This window comes from Leptopilina heterotoma, unplaced genomic scaffold, assembly GCF_015476425.1.
Source record: "Leptopilina heterotoma isolate Lh14 unplaced genomic scaffold, ASM1547642v1 Lhet_417, whole genome shotgun sequence".
NCBI classification, from domain to species: domain Eukaryota; kingdom Metazoa; phylum Arthropoda; class Insecta; order Hymenoptera; family Figitidae; genus Leptopilina; species Leptopilina heterotoma.
In genome coordinates, this window is record NW_025111076.1 from 553,072 (window position 1) to 565,576 (window position 12,505).

Here is a 12,505-nt window from a genome sequence, read left to right on the forward strand (position 1 = left end):
AAGTAATGTATGTTAGGGTTAAAAGAAGGTTAGTAAGGTTGACTATTTCAGAATCATAAAATTAAGAAGTTTTTTTGAACTTCATAAGGTTTCTTTTCGGGTTGGAAATATACAATCGAAGGTTGGTTAAACGTTAAAGTAATGCCATAAGGGTCAAACAATCGTTAAAAGGTTTAAATCAGTTTTAAACTAGGTTTTAATGGGCCAATGTAAGTTGAAAATTTCATCTCGGGTAAATATTCGGTTAGGCGTATGTTCGTACCCCCAAGCGTTAGGATTTTTCAAATGTGTTTATAATAAAAATAGCGTTACGTCCTAATGAGAAATGCCAGTGTAGTGCCGATGTTCACCACTGGCTTAGTGCTCAGACGATTCTTTGGCCATAGTCTAGCCGAGCCTCGGCAATTAGTGCATGTTTATAAATATAAATTTATTGAAAAAAAAATATTTTTCTTTTTAGTTATTCATTTTTTATTTTTATTAAATTTACAAATAATAATAATAATAATAATAATAATATAATAATAATAATAATAATAATAATAATAATAATAATAATAATAATATAATAATAATAATATAATAATAATAATAATAATAATAATAATAATAATAATAATAATAATAATAATAATAATAATAATAATAATAATAATAATAATAATAATAATAATAATAATAATAATAATAATAATAATAATAATAATAATAATAATAATAATAATAATAATAATAATAATAATAATAATATACTAATAATAATAATAATAATAATAATAATAATAATAATAATAATAATAATAATAATAATAATAATAATAATAATATAATAATAATAATAATAATAATAATAATAATAATAATAATAATAATAATAATAATAATAATAATAATAATAATAATAATAATAATAATAATAATAATAATAATAATAATAATAATAATAATAATATAATAATAATAATAATAATAATAATAATAATAATAATATAATAATAATAATAATAATAATAATAATAATAATAATAATAATAATAATAATAATAATAATAATAATAATAATAATAATTCCGTGCCCGGTTGGAACTTTTGTTCTAATTGGAACTTTTGTTCTACCCGGGGCGCATTAGAACCTGTTCTTTTGCGCGGGGTTGCTGGTCCTCTATCGGACGCGTGCCAGGTGGCGGATAGGTTAGCTTCCTAGAAATAGGTGGTATCGAGGAAATCAAATACTCGACGCGGACCAAAACCAGCAAACAAGAAACATCCATCATGAGCGATTGTAAAACGAGGAAGAGTACCTGCGGGGTAATGCTACGGCTAAATCCCTCACTGGTTCCGATCGTCAAGCGCATAGCGTGGGGACGGTGGCCAGTGGCCCAAGGATGCAGGAGGGCAACAACGCGTTGGGAGTTCCACAGATCATCGTGGACAGGGCGGAGAGACGAGGGAGTACGAGCAGCGTGACGAGTCAAGCCAGCTGCATTTCTGTATTCAGTAATGCTTCTGCGATTGACATTGCTAGCTGCAATGAACATCGAGATGAATGCGTGAAGCTGCGGGCGGAAGAGGCAGCAAGCATTCTAGAAATGGAAGAAGAGGTCAGCAAGATGCTGAAGTCCTGCGAAGTCCAGAAGAATGTCAATAGGACAATTAAGGATGGACTTAGAAGCATAACATCGCTCATACGGGATGTGAAGGAGAAGCACGCAGCAGCGTCCAGAAAAGATGAGAAGTTCTACCAGGGGTTAGCCTGGTCAGAGGATGCACGAAAGGACCGAAGAATGAGACGTGACCGTTTTAATGCAGTAATGCTTAAAAACGTTGTCCTGGAGTCTCAGAAGCGGAAGAGAAGTGATCCTGAGAGTACGAAGGACCCAAAAAAGAAGAAGGAGGAGGGACCTTCTAGAAGGTCTAAAGGTAACGAAACCAAACCGGCACCAAAGCCAAATCCAGTTAAGAAGGGAAGAGCCACAGTGGTCGTCAAAGTGGCTGAAGGAGCTACCTTCGCCGAGGTGCTGGCGAAGGTTCGAAAAGAGGCTGACCTGGAGGCCAGTCAGACAAGGGTTGTGGGAGCTTTACCCACTAAAAAGGGAGACCTGCTCATTAAAATTGGGGGGTCTTCAAACAAGAAGTTGTTCACCGAAGAGGTGACAAAGGTGATCGGCGATCTGGGTAAGGTGCAGATGGCGGACCGGCGAACTACGTTGGAAATCCGCGATATGGATGCCCTTACAGAAAAAGATGACGTACTGTGTGCCCTGGAGAAAATTTCTACGGTGCCAGCAGGAAGTAGGAGGGTGACGGTTCTGGGACCAAACAAGCGAGGAGTAAAGCTCGCTGTCGTGGTCACCAATCAGGAAGACGCTGATAGGCTGGAGAAAATTGGGCACATAAAGATTGGGTTCGTCTCCTGCAAGATAAGAAGCAGAACTATGGTCACAAGGTGTCATAAGTGCCTTGACTACGGCCATCTAGGTAGAGATTGCCAAGGTGTAGATAGGTCAGCTGCGTGCTTCAAGTGCGGAGAAGCTGGCCATAAGGCAGCAGATTGTAAGAAGAGCCCATGTTGCTTCTTATGCCAGGCAAAGTTCGGAGAGAAGGAGAATATCCAGCATGTCGCCGGATCAGGAGGTTGCAAGGTCTTCAGAACTGCCCTCGAGGAAGCAAAGAAGACTTTGTCAAGGACAAGGAGAAAATAATGCCAGAACAAGAGCGGCAAGAGACGGAAGACGATGTTGACCGGAGGAGTCCAGTGCTCAGCTGTGTGTGAGTGTGGGGGGGAGGAAATCATTTAGTTTTCCTCCCACCCACGTTCCCACAAAGCTAGAGCGGATTAAGGCCCAGTTAAGGAGTAGGACAAGGGGACCACCATTTGCGAAGTTGAAGGCCTGACGGTAGTTCCGCAGGTGGATCAAGTGTCCCAAATTAAGACGGGAGTGGTTTTTAGTGGGTAGACCAGAACAAGAGCGGTCACCCCCACATAACCTGGAATTCATTACCCAGGTATCTGAATTCGCAGATTTTCCACTTCCGACTACAAAAAAAAAAAAAAAAAAAAAAAAAAATAATAATAATAATAATAATAATAATAATAATAATAATAATAATAATAATAATAATAATAATAATAATAATGCCGAAGTGCCTTACGTGCTTGGACCTGGGGAAGCCAGAGACGGATCACGATTCCGGAAAGAGAGCCTGCCCGGTTTACAGAGAAGAACTGCAAAAGATTAAAAGGGCAAATCCTTAAAATTTTTGCAGGTCAACCTGCATACAAGTAAGGATGCACAGTTGCTCCTAATGCAAACAGCAAGGGAAAATGAGGTCGATATCCTGTTCTGCAGTGAGCAGTATCAAGGAAGCAACCTCGCCCTTTGGTATCAGGATAAGGCAAAGAGAGCCGCCATAAAGCTGTGCAACCCAGAATTGCGGGTTGACAAGTTTCTGGAGACGAGCAGTGGGTTCGTGTGGATAGAGGTGGCTAATATACGTATGTATAGCTGCTACTTCTCACCCAACGACCCACTGACAAACTTCGAAGCCAATATCGAAGACCTAGAAGCGAGCCTCACAGAATCCAGGCTGGATGTCATCATCACTGGTGATTTTAACGCAAAGTCGCCAGAGTGGGGTGAGACGAGACTCGACAAGAGAGGAATTCGTATTGGAGAAATGATCTCCAGAAACGACTTATTGGCAGTAAACCAAGGCAATACATGGACTTTTAGACGAGGTGCGATCGGATCAATTATAGATCTAACAATCGCATCGTCTAAACTATTTAGCCGCATAACCGACTGGCGGGTCTCTGAGGAATATACCTCAAGTGACCACCAGTATATTGAGTTCTCAGTCTCGATGGGAGACACACGAGGAGGAAAAAGACAGGATGCTCCTAGTCGCAAAACCTCCTCGTGGAATATGAAGAGACTCGACAAGGAAAAGTTCGGCCGGTCCCTAAGAGAAGCCCTTTTAATTGAGGACTTGGGCTGGGTGAAGAGGCCGAGCAGTCTGGATGCAAAGGTGCGAGCGGTGAGGAACATGATAGTCACCGCTTGCAATGCGTCAATGCCACGCAAAGGCGCTACTCCCGTAAGAGAATCCTTGCACTGGTGGTCAGAGGAGCTAGCCTCCTTGAGAAAGGAATGCCTCAAAGCAAGAAGGACATATACCCGATCTAAGGGAGATCCCTTGCTGAAAGAGGCTTTCAAGGAGGCGAAAAAGAACCTCAAGAAAGAGATCCGGAAGTCGCGACGCCATAGCTGGAAGGACCTAATCGAGGAAGTCGATAAGGACCCATGGGGTCTGGCTTTTAAAATCGTAACTAAGAAATTAGTGACGAGGCAAAAGACCCCCGGCCTGGACAATCCCGATTGGGTCAGAAAGATAATAAGTTCTTTGTTTCCTCCTGCGAAGCCATACCTTAGAAGGGACTGGAGTTTTTGCAAAGTCGAAGAGGAAGAACTCTTCACACTTAGTGAACTGCAAAAAGCAGGCAAAAGATTGAAAACAGGCAAGGCACCTGGAATCGATGGGATAAGTAACGAGATCCTAAAGTTGGTAATCGACACTTTACCCCAGATTCTGCTTCGATGCTTCAATCTTTGCCTTGAGAGAGGAGAGTTCTTCCGCGACTGGAAGCGACAGAGGTTAGTCCTCCTAAGGAAAGGTGATAAACCTCTAGATAAGGTTTCATCGTACAGGCCTATATGCCTGCTAGATACGATGGGTAAACTTCTAGAGGATATGGTTCTGCAGAGAATGCAAGGCCACTTGACCGAAGAGAATCGTCTGTCCGATCACCAATTTGGTTTCCGTAAAGGCAAGTCCACAGTTGATGCCATCCAGGCAGTTGTGGACATATCCAAAGCAGGAAAAAACAAATTGGGACCTGGAAAAAAGAAGAGCTTCTGCGCGTTGGTAGCAATTGACATACGCAACGCGTTTAATTCCGCAAGATGGAAATATCTCATCGAGTCGATGAAAAAGAAAAACATGCCGCCCTACTTGTTGCGGATAATGGATAATTATCTTAGCGACAGGTGGGCTATATATGAGGGAGACACCTGCACTCTCAGGAAAGAGATGCAGCGTGGGGCTCCTCAAGGCTAGAGGGTGGGTCCATTTGTATGGAATGTATCTTACGATGATTTTCTGCGAATGGATCTGCCCGAAGGTGCGGTGATCATCGGCTTTGCGGACGACGCGTTGTTCGTGTGCACTGCCGAAAGTGAGGAGGCTCTTGGGACATTGGTGAACGAATGTCTGCGACTAGCAAAAAGCTGGCTGGATACCAGAGGTCTTGAAATGGCCCTGGAAAAGACCGAGGCACTGCTGGTCACAGACAGACGTGGTTATGAGCTTCCACGAATTGTGAAAGACGGATTCGAGGTCAAGTAAAGTAAGCAAATTAAATATCTTGGTGTGGAGTTGGATGGAAGGTTGAACTTCCACCACCACAAGGCTACGGCGTCAACTAAGGCGATCTAGTGTGCGGCTAATCTTTCACGGTTAATGCCAAACGTAGGCGGACCCCGTGAACCAAAAAGAAGACTGGTGGCGAGTGTCGCCCATGCTAAAATGCTCTACGCAGCACCAGCGTGGGCCCCATCCCTGAGGAGTAAAAGATGTGTTACCATCTGTGAAAAGATACTGTCGGCGCAGAGATCGATAACAACGCGTATCATCTCTGCATATAAGACGGTATCTACGAGTGCTGTGCAGGTCCTTGCAAGTGTCCCGCCAGCAGATCTTTTGGCGAGGGAAAGGAAAGAAATGTTTCTCTTTTCTAAAGAATGCAGTTCCTTGGATGAGGAATTAAGACCAAGCAAAGGCCTGATCCGCAAAGAAGCGAGGAACAGGCTCATAGAAAGATGGCAAGAAAGATGGGATGGTAAGGAAAAAGGTCGATGGACTTATCGCCTTATCCCGGCACTCGCCACCTGGATAAATAGGAAACACGGTCAGGTTTCCTATTATTTGACTCAGGCGCTCACAGGTCACGAGGGTTTTAACTCGTACCTGTGTCGCTTTAAATTACGCGAGGACGAGGTGTGTGCATATTGCCAGTTCCCTGAGGACAACGCGGAGCACACCCTCTTCTCATGCAAGAAATGGGACTTTGAGAGGCAGGCCATGTTCGAAGGTGTAAACAGTCAAGTTACACCGGAGAACATGGTATCGCTGATGACCCAGTCAGAAGACAATTGGCGGCAAGTCGAGAACTTCATAATCTCGGTTATGTCGAGGAAGGATCTCGACGGCCGCCAAAAAGCGTAATTTAAACAGCTTTTAATTTTGATCGTTTGTTTTTTATTAATTTATTTTGTGATTTATTTGTCCTTATACATTTTTTTTTAATTGTTTGTGTTTTTTTTATTCATCTTTGTACAGTTTTATGTTTTCAATATTTTATGCGCGTTTATTTTTTCTTTTTTTTTTTTAGTATCCGTTTGCAATTTTATCTTTTGACTGTTTACACTTAATTAAACATTTGTTTTATTATTGTTGTGCTGTTAATTCCGCTTTTATATTGAAATAATTTTAAATTTTTAACTATTAACGCAGGATAACCGCAGAGAAAAGCAGAAAGTCGCATTAGCGACAAAGTTGGAGCGCCACCCTCGAAGGCTAAAGTCTTACGACAGTTCCGAGGGAGGGTAAAGGGCTCCAGAAGAAGGGTTACGGGTTTTAGTGGGTCGGGCTGGCAGTAGGTCGCCAGTTTATTAAATTTACTATTTTATATATTTATTTTTCTTTTTTTTATCTCCTTTTGTTTTATCACACCAACCCCACATTACCTTGGAGTGCGGAATCCAAGGTATCTGTAATCAGATTTCCCAAAAGTCCCTAAGCAAAAAAAAAAAAAAAATAATAATAATAATAATAATAATAATAATAATAATAATAATAATAATAATAATAATAATAATAATGCCGAAGTGCCTTACGTGCTTGGACCTGGGGAAGCCAGAGACGGATCACGATTCCGGAAAGAGAGCCTGCCCGGTTTACAGAGAAGAACTGCAAAAGATTAAAAAGGCAAATCCTTAAAATTTTTGCAGGTCAACCTGCATACAAGTAAGGATGCACAGTTGCTCCTAATGCAAACCGCAAGGGAAAATGAGGTCGATATCCTGTTCTGCAGTGAGCAGTATCAAGGAAGCGACCTCGCCCCTTGGTATCAGGATAAGGCAAAGAGAGCCGCCATAAAGCTGTGCAACCCAGAATTGCGGGTTGACAAGTTTCTGGAGACGAGCAGTGGGTTCGTGTGGATAGAGGTGGCTAATATACGTATGTATAGCTGCTACTTCTCACCCAACGACCCACTGACAAACTTCGAAGCCAATATCGAAGACCTAGAAGCGAGCCTCACAGAATCCAGGCTGGATGTCATCATCACTGGTGATTTTAACGCAAAGTCGCCAGAGTGGGGTGAAACGAGACTCGACAAGAGAGGAATTCGTATTGGAGAAATGATCTCCAGAAACGACTTATTGGCAGTAAACCGAGGCAATACATGGACTTTTAGACGAGGTGCGATCGGATCAATTATAGATCTAACAATCGCATCGTCTAAACTTTTTAGCCGCATAACCGACTGGCGGGTCTCTGAGGAATATACCGCAAGTGACCACCAGTATATTGAGTTCTCAGTCTCGATGGGAGACACACGAGGAGGAAAAAGACAGGATGCTCCTAGTCGCAAAACCTCCTCGTGGAATATGAAGAGACTCGACAAGGAAAAGTTCGGCCGGTCCCTAAGAGAAGCCCTTTTAATTGAGGACTTGGGCTGGGTGAAGAGGCCGAAAAGTCTAAATGGAGAGGTGCGAGCGGTGCGAAATATAATCTTCACCGCTTGCAATGCGTCGATGTCACGTCGCAAAGGAGCCTTTCCAAGGAAAAAATCCTTGCACTGGTGGTCAGAAAAGCTGGCCTCCTTGAGAAAGGAATGCCTCAAAGCAAGAAGGACTTACACCCGATCTAAGGGAGATCCCTTGCTGAAAGAGGCTTTCAAGGAGGCGAAAAAGAACCTCAAGAAAGAGATCCGTAAGTCGCGACGCCGTAGCTGGAAGGACCTAATCGAGGAAGTCGACAAGGACCCATGGGGTCTGGCTTTTAAAATCGTGACTAAGAAATTAGTGACGAGGCAAAAGACCCCCGGCCTGGACAATCCCGATTGGGTCAGAAAGATAATAAGTTCTTTGTTTCCTCCTGCGGAGCCATACCTTAGAAGAGACTGGAGTTTTTGCAAAGTCGAAGAGGAAGAACTCTTCACACTTAGTGAACTGCAAAAAGCAGGCAAAAGATTAAAAACAAGCAAGGCGCCTGGAATCGATGGGATAAGTAACGAGATCCTAAAGTTGGTAATCGACACTTCACCCCAGATTCTGCTTCGATGCTTCAATCTTTGCCTTGAGAGAGGAGAGTTCTTCCGCGACTGGAAGCGACAGAGGTTAGTCCTCCTAAGGAAAGGTGAAAAACCTCTAGATAAGGTTTCATCGTACAGGCCTATATGCCTGCTAGATACGATGGGTAAACTTCTAGAGGATATGGTTCTGCAGAGAATGCAAAGCCACTTGACCGAAGAGAATCGTCTATCCGATCACCAATTTGGTTTCCGTAAAGGCAAGTCCACGGTTGATGCCATCCAGGCAGTTGTGGACATAGCCAAAGCAGGAAAAAACAAATTGGGACCTGGGAAAAAGAAGAGCTTCTGCGCGTTGGTAGCAATTGACATACGCAACGCGTTTAATTCCGCAAGATGGAAAGATCTCATCGAGTCGATGGAAAAGAAAAACATGCCGCCCTACTTGTTGCGGATAATGGATAATTATCTTAGCGACAGGTGGGTTATATATGAGGGAGACACCTGCACTCTCAAGGAAGAGATGCAGCGTGGGGCTCCTCAAGGCTCGAGGGTGGGTCCATTTGTATGGAATGTATCTTATGATGATTTTCTGCGAATGGATCTGCCCGAAGGTGCGGTGATCATCGGCTTTGCGGACGACGCGTTGTTCGTGTGCACTGCCGAGAGTGAGGAGGCTCTTGGGACATTGGTGAACGAATGTCTGCGACTAGCAAAAAGCTGGCTGGATACCAGAGGTCTTGAAATGGCCCTGGAAAAGACCGAGGCACTGCTGGTCACAGACAGACGTGGTTATGAGCTCCCACGAATCGTGATAGACGGATTCGAGGTCAAGTGGAGTAAACAAATTAAATACCTTGGTGTGGAGTTGGATGGAAGGTTAAACTTCCACCACCACATGGCTACGGCGTCAAATAAGGCGATCGAGTGTGCGGCTAATCTTTCACGGTTAATGCCAAATGTTGGCGGACCCCGTGAACAAAAAAGAAGACTGGTGGCGAGTGTCGCCCACGCTAAAATGCTCTATGCAGCACCAGCGTGGGCCCCATCCCTGAGGAGTAAAAGATGTGTGACCATCTGTGAAAAGATACTGTCTGCGCAGAGATCGATAACAACGCGTATCATCTCTGCATATAAGACGGTATCTACGAGTGCTGTGCAAGTCCTTGCAAGTGTCCCGCCAGCAGATCTTTTGGCGAGGGAAAGGGAAGAAATGTTTCTCTTTTCTAAAGAAAGCAGTTCCTTGAATGAGGAATTAAGACCAAGCAAGGGCCTGATCCGCAAAGAAGCGAGGCACAGGCTCATAGAAAGATGGCAAGAAAGATGGGATGGTGAGGAAAAAGGTCGATGGACTTATCGCCTTATCCCGGCACTCGCCACCTGGATAAATAGGAAACACGGTCAGGTTTCCTATTACTTGACTCAGGCGTTCACAGGTCACGGGTGTTTTAACTCGTACCTGTGTCGCTTTAAATTACGCGAGAACGAGGTGTGTGCATATTGCCAGTTCCCTGAGGACAACGCGGAGCACACCCTCTTCTCATGCAAGAAATGGGACTTGGAGAGGCGGGCCATGTTCGAAGGTGTAAACAGTCAAGTTACACCGGAGAACATGGTATCGCTGATGACCCAGTCAGAGGAGAATTGGCGGCAAGTCGAGAACTTCATAATCTCGGTTATGTCGAGGAAGGATCTCGACGGCCGCCAAAAAGCGTAATTTAAACAGCTTTTAATTTATTCGTTTGTTTTTTATTAATTTATTTTGTGATTTATTTGTCCTTATACATTTTTTAATTGTTTGTGTTTTTTTTTATTATTCATCTTTGTACAGTTTTATGTTTTCAATTTTTTATACGCGTTTATTTTTTCTTTTTTTTATATATCCGTTTATAATTTTATCTTTTGACTTTTTACACTTAATTACACATTTGTTATTTTTAATTATTGTTGTGCTGTTAATTCCGCTTTATATTGAAATAGTTTTAAATTTTTAACTATTAACGCAGGATAACCGCAGAGAAAAGCAGAAAGTCGCATTAGCGACAGAGTTGGAGCGCCACCCTCGAAGGCTAAAGTCTTACGACAGTTCCGAGGGAGGGTAAAGGGCTCCAGAAGAAGGGTTACGGGTTTTAGTGGGTCGGGCTGGCAGTAGGTCGCCAGTTTATTAAATTTACTATTTTATATATTTATTTTTCTTTTTTTTATCTCCTTTTGTTTTATCACACCAACCCCACATAACCTTGGAGTGCGGAATCCAAGGTATCTGTAAGCAGATTTCCCAAAAGTCCCTAAGCAAAAAAAAAAAAAAAAAAAAAAAAAAAAAATAATAATAATAATAATAATAATAATAATAATAATAATAATAATAATAATAATAATAATAATAATGAGGGTAAACTCTGTGAAGAGATACCAGGATGCACTCCCTTTGCGGAAACTTCCTGCTGGTCCGACACATCGACCTCCACGTCCGAACACACATGTTCACGTGCCCTTGGATATCATAGACGTCGCATCAATGCTCCGGCAATGCTATAACGTCTATGTAACTAACGGAGGCGGTTCAGGGCCCATCTTGGCCAGATGGTAGTACCCTGTTAAGGCCCGATTGTCCCTCGACACGGGACAAAGAATTAAAAAAAACACAAATGAAATGGACAAAATTTTAAACGAAATACTCCAAGTGGGTACCTCGAAAGAGGGTAATCCCACCACCGATTCTGATCGGGTGCAAGCCCCGATAGTCGGTGCAGATGGCTCCAAGGATTTTGGAGGGAGCCAAATAGATAGCCAGCTGACATGCTACGAATCAAATGTCGCAAATCAGTTTCTGGCTATTCCCGGGATTTTTAAGAGCGTGTACCAGGCATTCAAGCGCCAAAAGAACGTCAGTCGTGACATCCAGGATGGCGTGGCGGTTTTGGAGAGTTCGTTCTTAACAATTTGTAAGAATTTACGTTTTATCCCCGAGCCGTTCAAAGACCAGGCGCCGCAACATCCAACTGTGGGAGCTCGAGATCAGACGGAGAGCACGACTACAGCTCTGGACGGCGTAACTGCACGCCCTAATAAGGCAAAGGGCGTTAATAAGCGCCCCAGGGAAGGTGCAAGCCCAGATGCGAGTCCGCAACGGGCGACTCAAAGCGGGAAAAGAATTAAGCGAAAGGATGCTCCACAGCTTGGTTCTGAGTCGCTAGATGGAACGAAAGAGGCGCCCTTAAATAGTCCTGGCAGTTCGTATGCTGAGACCGTTTTAAAGGACGGAGCGGACAATGGGGACGGCTTCAAAGTTGTTAAAAGCAAAAAGAAACGGACTCCAAAAGAGAAACCCTCAGGTGAGAAAAAAGAGCTTCCGAAGCCCCCTTTGAAGCTGAGGAGCACGGAAGCTGTTAAAATTACGGCAAGCGACCCAAAGCTTTATGAGGGTATCTTGCCGCTGCTAAAAGCAAAGGTAAACCCAGAAGATACGGGTACCGTGATCCGGAAAATCAGGAGAACCTTTAAACAGGAGGTTCTCGTGATAGTGAAAAAGGGCGGAGAGACCTTAAAATTTGCAGATGCACTGTCTTCGGCCCTGCATGGTAAAGCTGAGGTCACACCTCTAGTGAATAAAAGGTCTCTAGAGATTAAGGATTTGGACGAAGCCACCTCAGAGGATGAGGTAACTGCAGCACTAAGAGAAAAGCTGGGTAAACCCGACCTGAAGATGGAGTGTCGACTTTTGCCGCGATACAGAGGAACTAAGGTTGCTCTGGTACGTCTGACAGAGGCAGAAAGTAACACTCTGCTAAAGCTTGGTAAAATAAAAATCGGCTGGATAAATGCTCCAATTCGCGAGCATGTTGAAGTAGCTAGGTGCCAAAAGTGCCTAGCATACGGACACTCAACCCGAACCTGCAAAGGCCCCGACAGAAGCAAAAACTGTCGGAGATGCGGCGGAGAGGGACACCTCGCGAAGAGCTGTAAAGTTAAGCCGAAGTGCCTTACATGCTTGGACCTGGGAAAGCCAGAGACGGATCACGATTCCGGAAAGAGAGCCTGCCCGGTTTACAGAGAAGAACTGCAAAAGATTAAAAGGGCAAATCCTTAAAATTTTTGCAGGTCAACTTGCATACAAGTAAGGATGCACAG

At 43.3% G+C, this 12,505-nt stretch overlaps 1 protein-coding gene across 2 annotated transcripts in view; it reads right to left on the reverse strand.

Moving 5' to 3' along the window:
* The window catches only part of LOC122506404 (ELKS/Rab6-interacting/CAST family member 1-like), a 436,083-nt gene that overhangs the window by 351,770 nt on the left and 71,808 nt on the right, over nt 1–12,505 (reverse strand). The gene's annotated exons all lie outside the window — the stretch shown is intronic.